We start from the raw sequence: 24,178 nt of genomic DNA on the forward strand, positions 1-24,178 counted from the left end.
AAATATCACTATACCCCTATCAGCATGTCTAAAATTGAAAGGACTGATCCTACCAAGTGTTGGCAAGGATGTAGAAGAGCTGGAGCTCTCCTACACTGCTAGTTGGATGCAAAATAACCTGGAGGTTTCTTATAAAGTTAAATGTATCCCTACCATATTCTCCAGTTACTCTCTTCCTCGATATTTACTCAAGATGAATGAAGGCATATACCCGTAAAAGACTTGTGCACAAACATACACAGCAGCTTTATTTGCAATAGCTAAAACCTGGGAACAGTCCAAATCCATCAGCAGGTGAATGGATAAACGCATTGTGGTACATCCATCCAACAAAACACTACTCAGCAATAAAAAGGAATGAACTATTGATAAGAGCGACAACATGGATGAATCTCAAACTCATTACAAAAAGAAAGCAAAAGAAGCTAGACGAAAAAGCTAGAATTTGTATTATATTCTTAAAAATACAACTAATCTATAGTAACAGAGCAGATTGGTGGTTTCCTGGGGACAGAGGGGTGGGAAGGGGAGGAAGGAGGAAGGGCTGACAAAGGGGCACGAGGAAAGTTTGGGGGGTGAAGGATACACTCATTGTCTTGATTTTGGTGATAGTTTCACAGGCATATGCATAGGTTAAGACTTATCAAATTGTACATTATAAATATATATAGCCTATTGTATGCCAATGATATTTTTTGAAAGCCTTTTTTTAAAAAATATATGGACTCCCAAGCCCCAGAATCAGAATCTTCAGGGGTGAGACACAGGAATCTCATATACAGTGTGGACTTGAACCCACTGAGATTGGATAGAATAGCAGGTAATCACACAGAATCAAAGCAAACTAGAGAGGATGAAATGCAGTGAGGTGTGATGCTATGGGCCTGGAAGTTCTTGCTAAAAAGTTTTAAGGTGCCTTGCAACACAAATACATATGATTTCTGAGAAGGGAAGTGACATAATCAAAACAAAGCTGCCACCAAGTTGAAGCTTGAAGAAGGTTCGGAAGTGGTGGTTCCTGCGTGTTCACAGAACAGTGACCCTTTGTGAGTTTCAAGAAGGCCAAAGGCCGGTCAGTGTTTCCTTTTGCTGGCTGCTTAGTAGGTCATTTAGTTGCACCATATGATTTTATAAGTCTGGATGGCGACTTTCCTAAGTCATTTTATGCTAGGCGTTCTTTATGTTTATTAGTATGTTCCTGGGCTCCAAATTTCAAATGTTCTGCCACACACTCAGAGAAGATGAGAGTTTTTGTCCTGTTGTGATGTTTAAGGACACGCTAGGGGGTGACTGTCCAGCCCAGGACCCCTTCCCTGAGAGCTGGCCCACCCTGTGCTCAGCGGTGCCCGCCTTTCAGCAGCTGTGTTTGTGCTACATGACCTTGTCCCCTGGCTGGACCAGAGGCCACAGCCAGTTGGAACTGGGATAAAGAGGCTGTATCTGGCCGTCCCTGGCCTGTGAGCTGCGCACAGACCATTCGGGTGCTGCTGGGTGACTGAAGTGGTGAAGGTCAGCCTGCACAGAGAGAAGGCAGTGGATTCAGGGAGAGGCAGAAGCAGGGAACAAATGGGGTACTCGGGACTCAGTGAGTCCCAGCCACTTTCTGTCTCGGGTGACACAGGAGATGCCCCCATCACCTACCAATGCATCCTTTTTTCTGCCAGTGCTGTTTTGAGGTGTCACTCTGTTATCAGCCACCTCTAGAGATTTGATCTTGATGGCTCCACCACCACAAACCTGCTTATTCCTGCTCTATTCAGTTTGGTTGTTTTAAATTAACAAAGGAATTTAGCAGAGCTGTTTCCAATGGTGAACTCACATCCATTGCTTTTTGCAACAGTGATGTTGCCTTTTCTGTTAAGAAGAAAACAATTGACCAACGAGGGACTGAGCTGGGTTTCTGGTAAGCACGATGGAAGGGGTCATCTCTTCCCGTCTCCAGGAAGTGATGCAAAGATTTGAGCTCATGGTGAAACTTCTGTTATCGGGCCCCCATTTGGAAATTCCTTCTTACATCCCCTCCACATTCTTCAGAACTTAACTGGAACTGTTTCCTGAAGAGAAGGAAGCAGTTGTCACTGGTCTCTTTTGTACACATAATACTCTCATTAAGGTGCGCTCCGCTTTTTTCTAAGTTAAACAGCCCAGTTTCCTCATCTTCCCCACCTGCCATCTTTGCAGCTCTCCCCAGATTGCTGTCCTGTTTGCTCTTTCATTCCCTTGCCCCACCTGCCCAGTTCCCACGTGGAGCCGGATGTAGATAAATGTAGGTACATCTTCTCTCTCTGCCTCCCAAGTGTTTCTTTAGTCTCCTCTCCTCCCTCCCTTCCATTCTCTCTGCCACGTCCAAAGTTCAGGCCCTCAGCAGCTCCTACCTGCATTTTGTCCCTGACAACTCTGCTCTCTCCTGTCTTCCTGCATGCAGCACGTAACTGCCTGCAGACCCCTCCTTGACCGATTCATCGTCCTAAGACCTAGACGTGATCATACCGCTCCCCTGCTTGAAAGCCTTCCCTTCCGTCCCACGTACGAAAGAACGTGCACATTCTGTGGTCTCACGTCCGTTCCACATCCTCCATTAACTGGCTAAACTGCTCTCCCACAAATCCACCTTTGGGTTTCCTGTAGTCCAGTTACGCATGCTGGTTGCTGGCATGACGCCGTGAACCTGTATACATTTGACAGCTTCCTCATGCTCTCTGCCCCAACTTTCCTTCCCGTCCTCAGTTTTTCAAAGCCCTTCTTATTCTACTTTTCTTTCAAAGCCTGGCTTGATGTGCTTTCCTTTACGATTGTCCCCAGTCAGAAGGAATTATTCTGTGCTTCCTGGTCACACAGTTTATATTTGTTTATAATTTATAAAACACTTTAAGATTCAATTTGTAGTCCTTGAATGTGGACTTGTCCTCCCCACTAGAAAGCCATCTCTTTGTGGACAAAGCCAGGCCCTACCCATCCCAGTAAGCTCCAGGTCCCTAACTCAATTCAGGGCATGCGATGTGTGATCTGTGAATGCACATTGCATTGAATCAAGTTTGCAAAAAATATGTGCCCACAGGCAAGCAGTGGGCTTACAACAGTTTCTTCTGGTCACGTGACTACTGTCTCAGAAGATGTGTGAGCGCAAATGATTCAGCAAAAATTTACTGACAGGAAATAAGAGCTTCAGAAGCAGACTTTATTAACACTGATGTAAAACATATGTGTCTGGAGCCCCAGCGCAGGTTTTCCATAGCGCATGCCAAGGGTCTGTGGCCTGACACTGCGCCCCCGGAGGGGCTGGCGAACCGCAGGCCACCCCCACCCCCGCTTCCCTCCAGTGTCCCAGTGTCCGGTGTCCCATTGAAGGCTCCTACGAGGCCTGCAGAGCCTTGGGCGTGCATGCAGAGCTGTGCCCCCCTTGTCCAAAGAATCCAACTGCCTGGATTTTCCAGATAATCAAAACTTGTCCCTATAGGCACCCAAACTTTTCCAAGTAAAATCCATTTTCCAACCCCACTTTCCCACCTTCTTAAGCTGCTGTGAATGTTACTTGCCTGCTTCTTCTTTTTTTTTTTTTTTTTGTATATTGTAGTCAGTTTACAATGCTCAGCCACTGCTCCGGGCTGACAGCGGCTATATCAGTGTTTCTTCTCCCCGCATGCTTGCCCCCCCACCACCACTGCGGCTACAGCTCCAAATAAGAATAGTCACAGTGACAATAAGAGCTAATGTTCATGAGCGCTTCCTCCGCGCACAGCACACTGACAGGCACTCTACTTGCCTCATTTTATTCTGGCTTCACAACAGTCCTAAGAGGTAGATGTTATTTTGAGGTGTGAAACCAGGTGCCCACAGTTACACAGCAAGTCGAACAACGGAGACAGGCCCTCACCCAGGCAGTCGGCTCCAGACCCCACACCGGCAAACCCCTCTCTCTGCTGCCGCCCCAGGCACCAGCTGGCCTGAAACCAGGTGACCGACTCACCCGGGACTTTCCTGGTGTCAGCACTGAAAACCCTCAGTCCGGGAAAAACCACAATAGTTGGTCACTCTACTTGAGAGCAAGAAAGCACTCACCATCACCCTTGGCTTTTGTAGACCGGATGTTCTGCCGCCCGGGGTCCACCCCTAGCCGCTGAGGAGAGGGAAGAAACCCACTGCCCAAGCAAGTTGAACCGGTAGGGCCAGGCACGCACAGGGTCTCCCCAAGACAGCAGTACTGTCACTCCCCTGGAGTGCAGATTTGTTCCACACTAGTGGAGGTGAGAGGCTTCTATCAATAAATATCATATCCTTCTTTCTTCACACTCAAGACAAGAGAATGCCTACATACACTTATTGCCAGTGATTTTCTAAGCCAGACTATTTGTGAGGCATGTGAAAGAGCTTATTATTCAGACAATAAAAGATAAAGAACCTTCACATTCCCAGGAAACAGCAGCTTAGGAGCCATGTATCCATCATTCAGCTTCACAGGTCAGCTGACATCAATGCGACTCCAGCCTCAATGTGTGGACCCGGGTGGGGGGTGGGGGAGGCTGAGGCCAGCCTGCAGGTGTGCCCCACTGCCCGCCTGGTGGCATCGCAGAAAGGGATGCTTCACAAGAAGACCTCCATCGGTGAAGGGTGCAGCAAGGAACTGCTTGCTTCCACAGAAAAGTTGTAAGCGAAAGCCTGGGTTAACTGACGTCACATTTCTAGTTTATTCCAGTGGGGTTTTAGTGCTCCTTCAAAACCAGTGTCCTAGGCAGTATCCACACAGCTCCTGGGGCCTCCTCCTTAATTTGCCTGGCCCCCTGGCCTGAGAAAAGTGGCTGGGCTTCGTGACCGCCCTTTCCTCAAAGGCCTTTTCCAAAATCTTTTGTGTCTGGGAAAGCTGAGGTCAATGGCGGTCTGGTCCCTGAGTGGCGGGGTTGCTGTATTTGGAGGACGTTGTTTCCGCAGGATATTGAATGCTCCTCTGAGAGTTCAAAGTTAACTTCCAGGCAAAACAAAGCGAAGTGGCTTTCTGCCCTGCTTTCTGCATCGGCACAAGCCAGGACATTATCTTGGCAGGAAGATTTAACATTTTAAGGAAAGAGAAGAGGCAGAGGAAAACCGATCAGCCTCATGACAAGACTGGCACTGCCCTCCTCCTCTCGGAGGCCCTTGGCTGGTCCTGGACTTGAAGTGCAGCAGCGCCCAACAGCGATGAGACATGGAGCCGTGCCCTTGGGCCCCAGCTCCATGCAGGCAGGAGATGTTGGTTGGGGGAGCTAGGTTACTCCTCAGTGAGCTAAATGACACCTTTAGGAATTAGAAACCAAGTAGTTTGAGGCTGCCAGGAAAGATGACAAATTTGCTTTTCCCAGACTATACAAAACACTGTTCCATGGAAAATTATAAAGGCATTTTTAAAGGACATTGGGGTTCATGTTTCTGTTTATTTTTCATTTTCTTTTTAAATTTGACTTAATTTAGGTATTTAAGAAATTGCTTATTAAAACCCAAAAGTCAAGATATTTTTCTCCCCTGAAGCCAAATCTGATGTTTTGTTCATAGGAAGCTCACAGCATCTTTAGGAGGGAAGCAGTCACTTTTCCTCAGTATCCCAGCGATGCTTAGGCTCATTCTCCATCAACACTGTTATTAGGTTTGTGCTTTTCTCAACTTTCATCTACCTGGCCCATTTGTGGGCTTTTAAATCTTTCAGGGAATTTCCAAAAACTGCCACTGACACAGTACTGAAAGCTCGTACAATTAAACACCATTGTACTGTGGCGGGACTTTTGGTAGACTCTGCTGTGGCCCAGAGCAAAATTAGACCCTGAAACACATTGCATGAGCCTGTCTTCCCCCAAAGTGGTAAAGGGGTACCCTAGTTTCAGTTCTGTTCAACGACCTCAGTGTCCAAACAGAAAAACCTGCTCAGATCATCTAATTTCTGGGAAAGTAGGAAGAACATGTTAGCCAAAGAGGATGGACTCAGGAATGATAAGCCGTTTTAAAAGTAATAAAATTGGAATCTCATTGGAACTAATGAGATCAAAATAAACTATAATTTCAGAGTTAGTTGTGCAAGGTGTTAAGCCCCAGAAGTACTGATGACATCTTGAAAGTGAAAAAGTACTGAAGATACCGCCCCTTCCAAATGGATGCACAGAGAAAAAGCTGTAAAACCCTGTTCTTTGGCCCTTTACATTCAGTTTAAAGCAAGTTAGATACAGTCAACCTCATCATTCAGATTCCATATTTGCAAATTTGTCAACTTGCTAAAATTTATTTGTAATCACAAAGTGAATACGTTCTGTCCGTCCGAGCTCATTAGCAGACATGCGCAGAGCGGCAAAAAGGCTGATTCACCCGACGCACGCGTTTCTAGCTGAGGTCTGAGCGAGGCGAGGCAGGCTGAGCCAGCAGCTGCTCTCTCTTCTGTTTCAGCCGTCTGACTGTAAGCAAGCATCATTTTCACAGCCAGTTAGTGCTAGGTTTTTCACATTTGTGTGCATTTTGTTGGTGATTTTGTTAAGATGACTCCCAAGCATGTGCTGAAGGGCTGCCCAGTGTCCCCAAACATGACAGACCGTGATGGAGAAAATATGTGTTAGATAAGCTTCGTCCAGGCATGCACTATACCGCTGCTGACCGAGAGCATAATGATAATGAATCAACCGTATATAAACATAAAGTGTCTTCAAACAGAAACACATGTATTAATAGGTTATGTCCTGACTGGAGGACGAAGCCTTTGATCACAGGCTCGCAGGAGTCTGACCCCGTATTTCCACCAGGAGCGATGGATCAGTGCTCACTAATTCAGTGTTCACAGCGACTTTGTAGAGCATAGCTACCTCAGGTAATGAGAGTGCTGTACTTCCTCAAGCTTATGACTGCTTTTTAAGAGTTTAATTCACATGGTATCCCTTTGTTGCTGATGTGTGCTCACCGTCACTTACTAGGTATCCGTTGTGTCGGGAACGCCATGAAAAGTCCCTCTGAGGATCCAGAGATGACCAAAACTGACGTCCTTGCCCTCCAGAAGCTTCTGATCCAGCAGAGGAGAAAGGCATTTGGGTTGATGGAGCCTAACAGCCTGCATTTCTCATCACAGAATCACAAATTACAAGACTGAAAAATCTGGTCCGCTGCCTCTTCCTTCAGCACTTTTCTCACCTGGCTTCCAGGACGCCAAACTACATCCCCGGCCTGTCCTCATCAGTCTCATTTGCCCACATTTGCTATACTGCTGAATGTCAAGCTACCCCAGAACTCAGTTCTTGGATCACATTCTTTTCTATCTACACTTACTTCTTTGGTCATATTATCTGGCTTTCTGACTTGAAATATTAACGATACATTAGTGACACCTCCTGATCTCTAAATTCACGTATCTGCCTACCTGCTTGACGTCTCCATTTGAAAGTCCAAGGGGCAAGTCAAACAAGATTAAGTCAAACAAGATTATGTCAAACTCCTGATCTCACCCCATCCCTTCTCCTTCTATAGTGTTCTTCATGCCAGTAATAGCCACTCCATCTGACTCTATTTTCTGAAAGCAAATACCATGACAACATATCTACTCCTATGTACACTTGCTACTCCCCCATCAAGAGATGAAGTCCATTTTCCCCTCTCTGACTCTTGGTAGAACTTTGTGACTACCTGGATGCACAGAATGTGGCAAGAGTGACCCGGACTTCCATGGTGATGTCATAAAAGTTGATACAGCTTCCACCTGGTTCTCTCTCTTCCTGCGGCCACTCACCTTTGAAACCTTGCAACTCAGCCATCACGGTGTGAGGAAGCCAAGAAACCACATGGAAAGGCCACAGTATAGGTGACCCAACCTCAGCCAATGATCATCACCAGCCACTACACACGTGAGTGAGCAAATTCTCAAACGATCTCAGCCCCAACCTCGGAGCTCCTCAGCTGACCCAGGTGAGCAGAGACAAGCCGTTGCCCCAGAGCCCTGCTCAAACTACAGGTGTGGGAGTGAAATAAACGTTGCTATTGTTTACGCCACTAAGTGGCGGAGCAGCGGACACCTGGAACACTCTTCTTCCGGCTGCTCAGCCCCAAAACCTTGGACTCATCCTTGCCACCTCTTTTTTCTCACATAGCCCACTCCCAGTGTGTCAGAAAATTCTCCCAAACATCTCTTCACACCACCTCTGTTGCTACCAATCTTTCACCATCGTTCCTCTTGTAAGTTATTTCAGTAGCTTCCCAGCAGGCCTCCCTGCTTCCACTCTTGCCCATCTTCAACCTAATTCCCAATGCAGCAGCCAAAGTGATCCTATTAAAATGTAAGTCAGATCATATCAGCACTCTGACCAAAGCCTCAGAGGGCTTCCCACATCAGTATACAATTTTCTCCCACCTCCACAACTTTCTATTCTCATTTCCTTCTATTCTCAGTCCCCTGGGTCCCACTGACCTCCTTAATGCTCCTCATGCACGCAGGTCTGTTCCCACAGGGGCCTCTGCACCTGCTTCACTCCCTCACCTCCTTCAGGTCTTTACTCAAGTGTGTCCCCTTTTGCATGAGGACTTCCCCAGCCACTCTGTGCTCCTTCCCTCCTTAATTTTTCTCCACAGTGCTCCTCACCGCTCACATCACTTTAATCACTTACCTGGTTTCTCACTTGCCACCACACACAACCACCACACCCACACAGAGACCCACAAAACACAAAATAGATTGTTCACTCCACGATGACAGGGATTTCTGTCTGTTTTACTCACTGGTGCATCCTTAGTGTCTTAAACAGTACCTGGTACCTGGCTGGCACATTGAAGGCCACTGATAATCTGTTGAATAAATGAATGGGATTAAATGCTTTGGTTGAAGTCATATCACCTAAGTAGCCTTGGGAGAATTTGAAGCCAGTTCGTTTGCTTTAGCTTTTATACCAAGTAACATACTTGCAGTTACAATAATAAAATACCCAAATAAATCAACAAAGAAAATGTACTATCTTAAGGAGTAAGACATTCTGAAATGCTTCCAAAGTTGATTACTTTAGCAACACCATGATGTAATCAAGGACCTAGGTGTCTTCTGCCTTTTCTCTTTACCATCCTAATGTATGCTGTGGAGTGAATTTGTGTCCCCGCAGAATTCATATGTTGAATCCCTAATCCCCAATGTAGACTCTCATGATGGGATTAATGCCCTTATAAAAAGTGGAGGAGGTGTGGAATCTTTCTCTCTTTGTGGACTGACCAAGAAAAGACCTTTTGAGGACATAACCAGGAAGAGGGCCCTCACTGAGAACCTGACCATGCTCGCACCCTGACCTTGGACTTCCAGCCTGCAGAGCTGTGAGAAACAAATGTTTGTTGTTTAAGCCGCCCAGTCTATGGTGTTTGTATGGCAGCCCAAGCAGATTAAGACAGCGCAGCAGACTGTATTCCACAAAGGCGGTTGTACCCATGCCTCTTCCATGACACGAGCTCTTCATACAAGGCGACTGATGCTCCTCCCACCAAGAGGCGGAGTCTACATTCTTTCCTCTCAAATCTAGGCAGGGGACTGTGACCAGCCCAATTAACAGAGGAAGGCAGAAGTGATGCTATGGGGAGCTAGGTCATAGAAAGGATTCAGCTTCCCCTTGGCTCTCTGGGATGGTTCCTGGGAACCCTGACGCCATGTTATGAGGAAGCCCATACCACATGGAGAAGCTGACATGGAGAGGAACTGAGCCCTTCCTCCAGTGGGCAGCGCCGATTTGCCAGCCATGTGAGCGACGCATCCGGAAAGTGGGTTCTCCGGGCCCAGCCAAGGCTTTGAATAATTACAGCTCCAGCCAACATGTGATTGTAACCTCATGAGAAACTCCAAAGCCAGAACCTCTCCCAAATTCCCAGCTCATAGGAATCACAGAAGATAATAAAAGGTTGTTGTTGTTTTAAATCACTAGGCTTTAGAGTAATTAGTTAGGGAGCATTTGATATCTAATATACTCGACAGATTGGCTTTTGTCCTTCATTGTTAAGGCATGGCTCCTGACATCACATCATCATATCAGAAAAAGACGACAATATTCTAGGAGTAGAATTCAGTTAATCTTAGAATAAGCATCAAGCAACCAGAATCTTCTGAATTCAAATCCAGACACAGGATTACATCACTAAGAGCTACAGGACTGGCTAGTTTTTAGTACTCTTTTCAAGCACAGGCAGAAGCTTTCCTAAAATATTTTTAACAATCCACATATCTTTACAACTAGTAATCTCACTATTGAAACCCCTCTGGTAGCATCTACTATGCTAATTAAAAAGCTACTGCATTCATCAATGGAAACCTATTTCCATGCCAACTGGTAAAGCCTCTGCTGTTGATCAAAGAAAAAGAATATGAAAATGAATATATGTATATTCATGTATGACTGAAGAATTGTACACCAGAAATTGACACAACGTGGTAAACTGACTATAACTCAATTTAAAAAAAAAAAAAAAAAGATCTTGGAAGCTGTTGTAGTAGCTGCTTGTGGAATACAGGTCTCCCAATTAGAATGCCGGCTTTTCACCTTAGGGTGTGAATTCCTAATTAGGGCAAACGATTGTCCCTAGGGTATAATGTAACCTACATACTTGAGAGCACACTGCCTGTGACGAAATATTTTAAAGCATGCTGCAAACATTACAACATCCAGTGTGGCTCATCTCTCTCCATTTCCTTCCTACATCCCCTTTTTAGGCATCCCCTGCAAGTCTTTGTATTAGTTTCAGTCACTTCCGAAGAACCAAATCCACCCAAACACAGGAATGGGTTTTTGTTTTTGTTTTTCTGATACTCCCTTCAAGAGGAGCTGCAGATACCCTGTTTGGGTTCTGAGATCAGTGAAATGCATGCCCATTTCCCAAGGAAGACAGTAATCCTTGCAGGCTGTTCAGTCCAAACCTATATTCAAGAAGGACCTACTCTGTATTTCTTTAGCTGCCTCAACACTTGCAGTTAGAGTCAGTGATGCTCATGCTGGGTGTGGACAGGATTTGATCTCTTGGAACTGACCAGATTAAGACCAGGACCCTGTTCCTCCTTAATGGCTGTTTTCTGGTTTTCATGGGAGACACTGAAAAATCCCCACCAAGTACCTATGTTTTCCTCAGTCTCCGTCTAGGGGTGGATAGGAAACGTCCAACTTTCCCAGGGGCACAGGTCAGCTGAGGTTTCTCCAGCCATTTGGATGCATGGGCACTTGCAAAGGAAAAATGGAGAGGACCAAAAGCCGACCAGGGGGACAGCAGGGGTGGTAAGGAGTGACCCTGAGAGGCAGCCTGTATTCCAGTCCCACTTTGTGATCTTAGACCCACTTCTTAACTTTTCTTGGTCCCTTCATTTCCTCATCTATAAAACAAAAGTTCTTAAGATCCTTCCTGGCTGGATAGGCTAGTTCTGGCTACACGGGCTGTTACTTCTGGGCAAACCTGGCAGTGCCTCCTTCTTAGCTGCTCACCCATTATTACTTCCTCCCTCTTTTCCCTCCATCTCTTCTTCTCTTCCCTTATCCTCCCCTCCTTTCCCTTCCTTTTTTCCCTTCCCCACATATAGAATACCTACTATGACCTTGGAGCAGCCGCTGTCTTCAGGGAACTCGCCATCCAGTAGAGGACACGTCAGTAATAATTACTATTATTTTAATGAGAATAAACACCAGAATGCACTACTATTTACTGAGCCCTCACTATGTGCCAGATGCCATACAGACTAAGTGCTCTCCATGCCTCAGCTCATTTAATTGGATTCTCATAGCACCCCTCTGTGGAAGGAACTCTTAGCCCTGTTTGAGTTTCAGAGATGTCAAAGGGCGGACCTCAAATCTCACAACTCCTGCTGCCATCTAATAATATCACAGTAAGGGAAATTACTGGGGGTTTCTGTAGGCTGTGTATTAAAGCAGACATTGCATCTTTTTTTTTTCCTTGGGGAAAAAAACCACTTCATGACTTCAGTTCTTGCTTCATTTCCTCTTCTGTTCTAAGTAATGCTGCCTGTGTTTGTTGAAAGAAAAGGAGTCTTCTCTCTCGGCCTCCTGCCTACCTTTTCCCCAGGTTCTAGTTCACATTTGTTAATCATGTGACTGTTTTCCAGAGCCAAGTCCTTGAGCATAATTTACTTCTTAAGAAACGTTCTAGAGCAGGTCAGGGAAAAGCCCTTTTGCTTTCTAGGAACATTGCAGCTACATGTAGGCCTTAGGTAAATGAAGTTTCTTCATTTAAGTTCCGGCTTTGACTCACACCCAAGTTACATATTTCAAGTCAGAAAGTGTGGAAATGTGATGTTTTTGCTGCTCAGCACTCATGCCCTCTTCTTAGATGATGGGAGCTCAGTTTTTCTTGGAAAACCACCTCTTATGCGGTCTCAGACCAAGGCCTTGAGAGTGGTCACCTGCCCCAGACCTAGCTGATCAAGGTCACCGTCACGCTGCACCGTGACCCTTGCTGGGCCGATGAGCATCAGCCGCGGAACTTCCACTGGTCCTCCCGGAAAAGAGAAACTCTTCCCACTTTGGTATCAAGCTGGTGGGGTATGAGCCGGGCGCTGCAGGTGCCAACCTCTGCCGCCACGTGAGCAGAGCCAGCTTGAAAATGAAGCTAATGAGGTGTCACGTTTCTGCTCAGGCTGCTTAATGCCCTTCATAGCTTTCTCCCTACCTACACATGGGGCCACCAGTGTCACTGCAACTGGACTAGCAGAGGAGCCCCTGTTGGGGGACGCAGTGTCATTTTTCAAGAGGTCAGTGCTGTCCCCCACCCTACCTTGATTCCCCACATCCTGGCTGAGATCCCATAATCTCTCCGACTATTCAAAAACCTCTCTCTTGCTTAGTGTGTTCCAACACTGTCCTTGTGCCCTGCCAAGACCTGCCAGCCTCTTCTTTGTGCTCCAGGAAGTACATTTGAGCAGTCAGTCTAGAACTCTCTCCAGGCCAATACTGGCTCCTCCATCAGCAGCGTGACACTATCTTATGGCCAGAAAGCCTCAGACTCTCCACTCCCTGAGGCCCCAGAGGCTTCATGCAGAAGAACAAGGTGCCAGGCTTCTGCCTGGATATCTGTGGCCTCAACACACATGCCATCTGAGACTACCTGCTGCTCACAAAACCCAGTTTCCAGGAGAGCAGGCTGAGGTACCTGAATGAACCTACATGGAGAATCTCCCTTCAGACCTGCATCATTATGCCACCATGCTGTTCGCTCTGTGTGATAGCCCAGCCGTCTCCCAGAGCTGATTACGCAGCCCCACAGCCAACCTTATGATCTTTTGTGACGTTACTCTGAGTTTCTCTGTTTAATCTGCATCTCACTGGAAGTCATGCTTGCTGGTGGCCCACTGTGATGTTTCTGGGTCACATTCTGTTCAGCAAGGTCATCCAAGATATTAACATATCTGGAAGGACCTCTCCCTGGTCCATTTAAGATCCTCTGTTCTTCTTGGGCCACTTAAGGAAATGTCAAAGCTGCAAAGTGGTGTACAAAGTCCACATCTACATTCCTGATACTACACCAATGCTTCCTGCTAGGAACCAACCACGAGGATAAGGGCCATTCGGGTTTCCTAGCAATGCCTTATTTGTGGACAGACTGCTAAACAGCCAAGGCTGAACAAGAGTTTCAGGCAAGTCTCAAGTTAAGACCGGTTTATACTTCCTAAAGTCATTTAAATTCTTAGGACTCAGATGCATTTTCCATGGAAACAACAATATGACAAACCGTACAAGGGCCTTAGGTCAAGCCGTAAGTGCCTGTAATAACCCCGGTGCCAAGAGCGCTACTTCAGTATCTCCCAGTCGCCACAGACGATACCGCTTCTATAGGAAAATGCATGTCAAGCTCCCACGCAGGGTGCTCGGGACACATTTCCCAGCCCCCACATTCATCTGGGCAGCATAAGAGAATTGCCTCCTGTGACCAAGCATTCATTTACTCCCACCGTCAGCCGAGGAGGGCTGAAGGGGTTCGAGGAGGTGGGCAGCCCAACTGAAAAAAACGCACGAGGAGCCGCCGTACCGCGAGACAGACTGCGCCCGGAGCCGACGTGGAGCCAAACAGCACTTTATTCTGTTGCCACAAGGTGGTGCGCACGCTCTGTGGCGCACCTGTCCTGCTTTTATCTACATTCTGCCAGCACATGCGCAGTGTTCATTTCTTTGTTCATGAGGCTTACATAACACCACTAGTGCATGCGTACTTCTATTTTCTTTGTTCTAAAACTTATATTACCAGCGCATGCGTACAATCATCATTTACTCTATACTACAAACATGTGGTTGTGGCCTTGGCCTTGAGTCCCATGGCCTATTCATCCAAGGCCACTGACACCTGCAAAGATTTACTGAGTGTCTGTTTTACACCAGGCACAGCTCCAGGTGCTATAGAGACAAGGATGCACAAAATTCACCCCCTAGATATCCTGAGATGAGGAAACCAGGTCAGTTCCAGCATAACTAAGAAAGGGCCCCCTAACCTCGTCTTCCAAAATGACTGGGGTGCCCCAAAGGTAAACTTCCATCTGTACCCTTGAATGAAGAGATGCAGACTCTCAGTAGTGCCAGCTTTCTACCTTAACAAGGTTTAGATCTAGTCTTTACTGTGCATCCCTTTTTTCACAATGGGCTGTTGACCCTAAAATGGACTAGAAGCAAATCATCAAGCTAAGAAATACTCTCTCTTCTTCCATGTGGCAGAGAAGATTCTGGGAGGCACATGAGTCTCAGTGGAGCTTAACTGGCTTGAGAGCTTCAGATTCCCTGGAAATTATGAAAGGGCTCAGGTGGGGCAGGGGAGGGGAGGTGATGGCTATTTGCTCACACCAGTGAAACTATCAGACCAGTGGGTTTCCAGCCAGTCTAGATGGCAAGAAGGAAATTGCATTCTTCTACCTCCCAACTGCTCTGGGAGAACCTTCTGGGTAAAATCACCCGCACTCCATTTACCTCTCCAACATTTGCTTACTTCCTTACATGACTGAGCATCCCCAGGCAAAACGAACTGCAGAGGCAGGTTTACATATTTACCAAGCTCTTTACTCCCTCCCCTTTATTCACTCAGAGCACGCAAAGTGTTCCTAACTTTAAAGGAATATCGATAATTTTCAAGTGCTCATTGCTCCTTATAAACTGGCCCTAGGGGTGTAACCTCCCCACCACGTTTAATGGCTTTTTTGCGATTGGTTTTAAAAACAAAACAAAACAAAAACCAAACAAAACCCTTTTCCTTACAGAGAAAACAACAAACTCCAAGAATAACAAATCTCCACGATACTTTGATACTTTGTAGCTCCTCTTTTTCCTTCTTAATAGGCTTGTTTACATGGGTTACAACTTGCCTTAACCTTTTCTTTTTTTCTTTCCTTCTTCATTTTTTTTTTTTTTTTTTTTTTGGATTTGAAAAATATCCACAACAAAAACCAGTGACTTTCCAGACCATAGGCTTCCTTATGACAGGGAGTGTCTTTAGTTCTGCTGAGGAGTATCTAATAAAAGGTAAACAAAAAGTAAGAATAAAATAAAATCTACCCAGTTATACAGGTATTTATTGCTCAAAAACGGGCCCAGGCTTTCCACTACTAGGTGTCACATTTTTCCTACTGACCTGACACCAGAAAAAGTAAAGCAATCCTCTAAAGACACAAACAAAATGTTTCTGGAATATGTCTGTTTAAGATTATGGGAGGGTAAATTATATTTGTTTTATTTGGCAATAATAAATTTGACCTAGACGTGTGTAGAAGATAAAAATAAATTCCTTTTCCATAACTTTTATTCCCATAGCGAGTGACTTCTCAAAGGTCACTAGAATGAGTTCACAGACTCAATGCTGGTAAACAGCATCCTTCTGTCCTCTCTGGCGCAAGTGCAGCTATGTTCCAACCCCACCTCCAGACCCTTGAGACCCCATGCCAGCCCATCACACCAGAATCCGGTCCATCCTCATTGCTGTGGCCCCGGGTGCCAGACACTGAGAGGGCGGGTGGACCTCCTCTCCTTCTTTCCACCCCTTCCATGGGGATAGGATGTGGAGGCGGGAACAGAAGAGGGGAGACATGAACGAGCATTCTCCTGTCCCTGGAAGGAGTCTGAGTGCAGAGAACAGAAGCCAGCGTCTGGCAGGAGATAGCCGCTCAATGGCCTTTGTCCCTGGGAGCCCACCTGCCCCGTCTTCAGACACTTCTGGATCAAAGGGCTCACAGTCAGGCAATTTGACTCCACTCTCTGCAACATTCTGCTGAGTAACTTTAGACGGGCAGCTGAGTCTCACTTTCCTCACTCATAAAGTTGGGAATGATATAAATTCTACCACTTAGGACTGAGGACTGAATGAGTTGGCACCTGTACAGCATAGCAGGGGCACACTCTCTGGCGCACAGAAAGCAGCTACACAGGTAGCTAGTATTCCAGGGGATATTACTTGGATTCTAATGTATGTGAAACAATAAAGCCTATACTTTCTTCTCCACCTTAGAGAGGATGCTTTTCCATTTAAGCCCAAAAGATCCAGAGACTTGACAGTACTAGTGATGCCCTGCACTCAGCCTGATGGTCAGGGCGAGAATTCTAGCCTCCGTGTGAAATGCTCTGCTAGACCCCGAAAACAAGCTTGGTTTGTTCTTTCTGATCAAGAATGAATGACATCACTGCCCCATTCCTTGAACACCAAATGCGGAAGTCACGGAGGATGCCTCGTGGAGCTTCCCCACGTATTTCTAGTGCATTTCCTGCAAGCCGACATCACAACCCCCAGCAAATCAAAAGTTAGGCAACACTTTTCTTAAGTATCATCTACGTAAAGAACACTGTGCTCGGGTTACAAAGTCACAAAGGGCTGGGGGAAAGAATGCAAACAAATACCTGGGGCTGGACATGCGGATGGAGGAGCGTGGGCTGGTGGACTGAGCACTGAGCACGGAGCTGGGTGTCAGAAAAGCCTGGGTTCCGGGCCTAGCCCCTCCACTAATAACTGTGTGATCTCAGGCACAATAGTCAACTTCTCTGAGCCTTGGTGCTCACATGCATGATGCAGGGGTGGGCTAGATCATCCCGTAGGTCCTTTCCAGGCTGTGGTTCCAGTGAAGGAGGACACAGGAAACATGAAAAGATGTGAAATAAACAACAGAGCAACTTCTTGCTGCACCCCAAATTCTTAGAGGGCTGGACCAGAGCAAAGGGCTCACCCATTGGAAAGTTTAAGTGCCTGGAAAAGTGGAAACTCTCAGGAGCCCCAGTCAGAACATGGGCTCCTAGTCAGTTTATTGTGACACAGGTGTTATGAAACCCTGCTTTAGTCTGAGTGAGAAAGAAGGCTTTATCTCCCAGGCGGGAGGAAGATGATCTCACGGAAATCCAGGCCTTCTTGTTCTCACTGCAAGTAGAACCCTGCCCACGCATCACATTACAGGAAGAATCAGTGTCAACACTGCAGGCCAGCCTAGTTGGACACAAAGCAACCTGCTGCGCCCAGGAACAGGCTGACCTGAAGGTATGCCCCTCCCGGCTACTGCCCAGGGTCCACCCTAAAAGTAAACTGGCCCAAACTGGCTAAGGCTGTGCTCCTCCACAAGCCAGCTGGGGAGCAAGCATGCAGCCCCCTGGACTTAACAGAGGTCTCAGGCATCAGTGTCTAGGGGAGGCCAGCCAACCCACCCTTTCAGCCCCTTCCAATCTGAGATTCTGGGAAACCCCAAGGTTCAGCCCACCGCCTCTCCCAGGCCCTGGGTACTCCATCCCAGTTCCCACCTCTGTTGACAGGGATTTGGGAAGATGTCTTTCCATTTCCAAAAAATGAATCATAAAGATAGCAACACACTGCTTTCCTGGGATCCCTGTTAGGAAGTGGCTGGAAACAGAATGCCTTCTCATCACCTTCACTGGCATCAGCTGGCCAGGAGCGTGGTTTCTCTGATGCATACTACGTGACCCCTCCTGTAGACGCTCGAAGGTGAGAAAGCCCACTGAACACTGCTGCCATGCTTAGGAACAAACAGTAGCCACTGGACCGTACACACACCCTAAGAAAACACGCAGAGATGGATTCCAGACTTGCATGAGTTCTCATGCCTTGTTGGCTTTCATTATCCTGTCCTCTCCACCTAGAACACCTTCTTTTGCTGGCTAATTTGCGTTTGTCCTTCAGGACTTACTGAAGATCTGACAGCTCTCCCTGAGCACCTGGCCTGCCTCCCATGGCACATACACCATATCCTCCTTACCACATGCCCCAGTGTCTGCGCTCAGAGCAGCTTCTGGGTGGACTCCCAGTGCCCGGCGCAGTGCACGGCAAAGAAAGAGCACAAAAAAGATTTTAGATAAATGACCGATGACTGGTGGTGGCCGAGTGTCACAACTGTGCTGAACAGCTATGACAAGGCCCATTTCTCATGCAGTAACTTAGCACCTGTTTGGCACGGGCCTTCACTGTGCCAGGCACTTCGGTAGCACACAGGTGTTGAACAAAACAGACTTGTCATCAAGAAGTGGGTGTGGGAGGACTGGCAGTGGACAAATGAGTATGTACAGTGGACCCTTGAACAACCCTCCATAAAGTCAAAAATCTGTGTCCAACTTGTAGTCGGCCCTTGGTATAAACCGCTCCTTCTTATCCAAGGTTCCACATCCTCAGAATCAACCAACCACAGATCGTGTGGTTCTATAGTATTTACCACCGAAAAAAATCCACGTATAAAGGGACCTGTGCAGTTCAAACCATGTAGTTCAAGGGTTGGCTGCAATTAATGCCATAGAGGAAAAGTGCAGAACACCAGGGAGGTTATACAAGCAGGGAGGTTATACAAGCAGGGAGGGGGAGACTGGCTGGCGCCTACTAAGAACTTACTGTGTCAGGATTCTGCGATGCTCAGACTTGGCTCGTTCAACCGCGGTCCTCAAGAAGCAACCCAGGGCAGAGCCTCAAGCTCCTCCGAGAGGGAGGGTCTGTGCTTCCCTCCACCTGTCAGAAGGAGAGATAACAACCCCTTTACTACTTGCTCCACAGCTGAACGTGCAAATCAATGTTCAAGCCCTGTGCCTTTTAAACATATTGAATGAAATTGATATTGAATAAACTCTTTTACAGAAATTACCCATTATTTCCTGGAGTTCAGATTTATAGTCAACAAACAGAACTCTTCCTCAACCATCCCAACTCTAATTTTTTTATATATATATATTTAAATATGGTGGTGTTATTGTTGGGGGGGCAGTAATTAGATTTATTTATTATTTATTTGGTGGGGGTACTGGGGATTGAACCCGGGACCTCATACATGCTAAGCACACACTCTACCATGGAGCTATACCCTCCCCCCACCTAATTTCCATATTGTAATTTTTTTAAACCATGGCACTGCTAAGAGGTGAAACCACATGGACGAGGCTGCATGCCTCCCTCAGGAACCCAGCCCAGGAAGGCCACCCTCCTGCCCTCCCCACGCCGTCCCTGAGGTCTGGGGGTCTGCGGGACAGAGCTTCCTGTCTGAGACCAGCTGAGAGAGCCACCGGCCTCATGTTTATTAAAGAATTCCTGCTCCACTCCGTCCACCTCATGAGGAGAGGAGACAATGTGAGAACTACACAGAGCGTGAGCTAGAAGCTGGGGATCCTGGAGCTGAGGGAGAGGCCGAGCGAGGCCTCCGCTCCCGCACCCTCCTCGTCTGCGCCAACTAGCCCTGGCTCTGGCGCAGTCCCCTCCCCGTGAGGAGGGAGGAGCTGCCTCGTCCCTGTGCCCATGTGACGAAAGTGTGGCCTAAAATGAAGTCCAGCTGGACAGGACAGAGGCTCCCTGCAGGAGGCTCAGTGCCCAAGGGCCAGGGCTGGCCGGCTGGGGTGCAGCTCCGCAGTGGGGAGCTGCAGGGGCCAGGGGGGGCTGCTCTGGGGGTGCTGCCTGCTCTGGGGGTGCTGCGTGGCAATAAAGCAGCGTCTGATTCAAGCCCTGCCTCTCCCCCTAGGCCTGACTTTTGTCCAGCACAGCCTCGTCCTGCCGGGGGCAGCTAGGAACTCAGCTCCAGCCTCTGCCCACAAGGCGAGGGGCAGAGGAGACCCAGCTGGTGTCCCTGTGGCCCCGGTGGGTGAGTCCCGAGGGGCTCTTCGGGAGAAGGGGGTGTGGAGGGAGCGCATGGCCCGCAGGACTCACGGGCCGGCCGCGCCCGCAGCCGAGCTCCGTCCGCACGGCCCTCGGGCAGCCAAGGCCCCCGAGGCTGGAAGGGTTTGCGGAGCTGCCGCTCAGTTGGACGGGGACGCGCTCAGCCAGCTGGGCGTGTGGGCTGTTACACCGCTGCAGCCCCAGGACCCAGGGCTTCCTCGGCAGAGAAGGAAGAGAAGGATTCCGAGTGCCCCTTCCACAGCCCTGCGACCTGCCCCCCCGCCCTCCCCTCCGAGCCGGGAGAAACGAGCTCCTCAGAAACCCTAAATAGTGAAAGACTGACGATCCCACCTCCCAGCATATTCGTGATTTACAGGAACAATACCTTAGTACAGAGGGATAGTTTCCACAGTAGGAGAAGAGGTGTCCGAGGGCCTAAGGTGGAGGATCTCACTCCTTCCGCCCCGCCCGCACCCCAGTACCACCCCGCCCGGGGCGGGAAGCTCCTCCCCCAGGGTGGGCGACGTCTCTCTACCTTGCGCCTGCGGTGCTCAGCACAGTGCCTGGCGTGCACGACAAATACCATAAGGCAACTGATGATGCATGAATGAATGAACGAATACATGCAGAGCCACCCACAAACCTCCCGGTAAATGGACCACTCATCACTTAGGCAAATTATACTCACTAAGAACCGAGCCTGCACCAGGCAATAAGCAAGCACTAGGACACTGCTGTGGACTAGGCACACATAGCGCTGGCCTCACAGAACCCAGAGTCTGACAGGAGAGCTGCGTTAAACAAACAGCGGTCAAGTAACGAGGTAGCTGTGGTGAGACTGTGTGTGTTATGAAGACCAATGGCCACACTGTCGGTTTTGACTATTTAGGTATCCAGCTAGTAATAATTTTGCAATAGCCACTAAACTTACAAAATTCTAGTTTTTAAATCCACTTTAGTGTTGTTTAAAAACAAACCTATGTCATATTTATTTTTCAGTTCAAAAGAGTTATGTTTAAAGTCCACAAAGGAAAGCCAAGGTATATGCATAAAAGCTCTAGGGAATCAGGTTCAAGTTCCAACACTCTAAGGAATTTCCACCAGCCGATCCAAAGATCAGTATTTTAAAATTCCAAATAGATTCTACAGTGATAGTATAATTATATAAAAATTACATGCATAAAAATACTCAAAGGAAATATAAAAATATTAATAGTGGTTATTAAATATGATTATGGGTGATCTTTTTACTATTTCTATTTTAAAATTTTTATCTAATGTATGATTATGACTGTAATAAAATAAACTTTTTTAAAAGGCTGTTAAAATATATCATAGACTATTTTATATTCCTTTTGGAATCAATCATATTGTTCAGTCTGCAGTGTCTTAGTGGATATTTACTATCTCTTTCTTTTCTTCCCCTCCTATGTATTTCTGGGTTTTTTCCTGCTATGTATTTCTTGAATGAAGGAATAAATAAATGAATTTTAAATTCTAAGTCTATAAGACCAACATATTGAAATTTCTGTCTTAAAGTATTGAAGTCAGATTTCTCAAACAATAATCCAAGTCCAGACCTCTAGGCTTTCTCAAAAAAGATTTATCCATAGACCTAGAGATTATCATATTAAGTGAAGTAAGTCAGACAGAGAAAGATAAATATCATATAATATCACTTATATGTGGAATCTAAAAAAAAAATGAACTTATTTATATGCCAGAAATAGACTCACAGGCATAGAAAACAAACTTATGATTACCAAAGGGGAAAGTGGAGACACGGGGATAAATTAGGAGTTTGGGATTAATAGATACACACTACTATATATAAAATAGGTAAACAGCAAGGACCTACTGTACAGCACAGGGAACTATATTCAACATCTTGCAATAATCTGTAATGGAAAAGAATCTGAAAAAAGAATATATATGTATGTATGTGTATAACTGAATCATTGCTGTAGATCTGAAACTAACATTGTAAATCAAGTACACTTCAATTAAGAAAAAAATTAAAAAATAAAATGTATTTACATAATGTTCAAAAAAAATTTATCCAATTTATTAATTGTCTTCATCGTCTTATTCAGGTCTTGGCAATTTTGTTTGTAAATTTGGGTTTTAAATATGATAAATGGATTAAAGAACAAATGTTTAAACACATTCTGAAATGTAATACTTCTCTAAGTTACATTATTTAAAAATGATCTACCTCTTCCCAAGAGCAACATCCGGCAGGCTTCTCAAGAAATCTCATTTATTATCAACACTTAGAACCCATTAGAACATTGCTTTCCATTTGCAAATGTATCTCCTTTGGAGCCCTTCTGTGTTTCATTTGGCTGTTATGACTCGTAAGTTAGAAATTGTTATCTAAAATGTATTCAGTCATAGAATTTCACATTTGGAAGGGTCATTAGTGGTCACTTAGTCCAACAAGCTCTCAAAGCAGGTTCCTTCTACAACTTTGGTCAGTGGTCTGCTTGATTACCTTCTATGCCAGGAAACACATTACCTCCCATGGAAGCCTAGTTTGTTTTCAAAAGTTGCTCATCTTTAAGTTATAGCTATCATAGAGGAAAGTTTTATTCCCCAGCACAGAACTCATCACATCAAAAATGTTCAATAAGAGTTCATTGTATGAACAAGTAGACATTCCAATTCATTCATTTATTCACTGTGTTTATTGAACATCCGTTACGTGGTGGGTGGTATTTGAAGCACTGGGGGTATAGCAATCGACAAGAAAGACATGGCTCCCGGCCCAAGAAATGTTTTCATTCTAGTTGGAATAAATAGTCTACCCATATTTCTTTTTCCTGTTTAAATCTTAGACATGCGTCAGGGAGCAGGTGGGGAACAGTACTATGAAGACAGGTTGAGCAATGTGTAGAGGCTTTTTGAATATTCCTAGAAAGTACTTGAGACACTCAGAGGAAGACTAGACTTCCTGCAGGCTGGGCTGGTGGGCATTCTAAGTCACTATTGTTCAAATATTAAAGAAATGTAATCCGATTTTATACCTAAAGCTGGTGAAGCAGGACATTCGGTAAGATGGAGAAGCGTTGGCACTGACGCTTATACTTTCTTACTACTTACCGAGACGTTTATACATGTATGTGTGTTAACACACACACACACGCATTTATTCTCACATAAAAAATGGCAGTATACACACCTAATTTTAAAATATCTATCTCATGGTAGTGTGATTAGAGATTTATTCTTTTTGTTTTTCTATATTGGACACATTTTCTACAACAAACAAGCATTGCTTAAGGAAGCAAAAGAAGTTTTATAAAACAAGACAAAACAACGCACAAACGAAACCCCTCAGACCTCGCTGACTGGTCGTGCTGCTGCCTCCCCTCGCTCACCTCTCCCCCCCTCCTCACCTGCTGGGCCAGGTAAACAGAGTCTCAGATCAGCGTCATATCCACTGGAAGCTTTCCTGATGTCCACCCTGGCCCTGCCCTCCCCAGCCGCAGGGGCCCTGCACCCCCCTTCTCATGTGCCCACCAAATGTTGTGCGACACGTATGAGGCGCCTACAACTCCGTGCTGCCCGCACACCCGATTGTGAGCCCCCTGCAGGCCCGCTCTGTGCCACTTGGCTCTGGACTCCAGCCCCCGGCGCGGCGCCTTACCCCTTGGGAAGCCCCCCCCCCCCGAGATGTGTGATGCGTGCCTGGGCCTCACGTGGCTCTCTGCCACAGCTTGCCGCTGATTTCCAGCCTCCAGCTCAGATCACATGGGCCCCTCCTTGATGGCTCCCCATTGTCCACCAAGAAAACAATGCCCTGGGGCACCCAAAAGCCTCCACAATATGGTGCAGCTCACTTGCCAGCCTCATTCTTCTCCTTTGTATCCCCTCCCCTGACAGCTCTTCTGCCCTCAATGGGCCCTGCTTCCCCACCTTTGCTCCTGCTGTTCTTTTAAACTAAAATTCTCTACTCCATCTCCATCTAAGGAACTTCTAAAAATTCACCCCAAAGTAGGATAACCAATAGCTACCCTTAGAATCGTGATGGGGCTCGAGTGCCTTAATGTGTGTGGGGCTCTTCGCACAGTGCCTTGCACTGCTAAGCATATAATGAAGAGCTGTTATCACTGCCCTGACCGTCATC

At 46.6% G+C, this 24,178-nt stretch overlaps 1 long non-coding RNA gene across 2 annotated transcripts in view; it reads right to left on the bottom strand.

Annotated features, from left to right (window-relative positions):
* Nucleotides 1–16,826: 16,826 nt before the first annotated feature.
* Nucleotides 16,827–24,178, bottom strand: part of LOC135322155 (uncharacterized) — a 36,234-nt gene continuing 28,882 nt past the window's right edge. The window contains exons 1-3 of one of the 2 annotated variants that reach the window (XR_010382520.1): nucleotides 20,435–20,483; nucleotides 18,805–18,918; nucleotides 16,827–17,030 (exon numbers count right to left, since the gene is read on the bottom strand). This is a non-coding gene — a long non-coding RNA (uncharacterized LOC135322155). Of the gene's footprint in view, nucleotides 17,031–18,804; nucleotides 18,919–20,434; nucleotides 20,484–24,178 lie in introns of those variants that run through there. The other variant, XR_010382519.1, reaches the window with a different exon arrangement.

The sequence above is a fragment of the Camelus dromedarius genome, chromosome 9 (genome assembly GCF_036321535.1).
Source record: "Camelus dromedarius isolate mCamDro1 chromosome 9, mCamDro1.pat, whole genome shotgun sequence".
NCBI classification, from domain to species: domain Eukaryota; kingdom Metazoa; phylum Chordata; class Mammalia; order Artiodactyla; family Camelidae; genus Camelus; species Camelus dromedarius.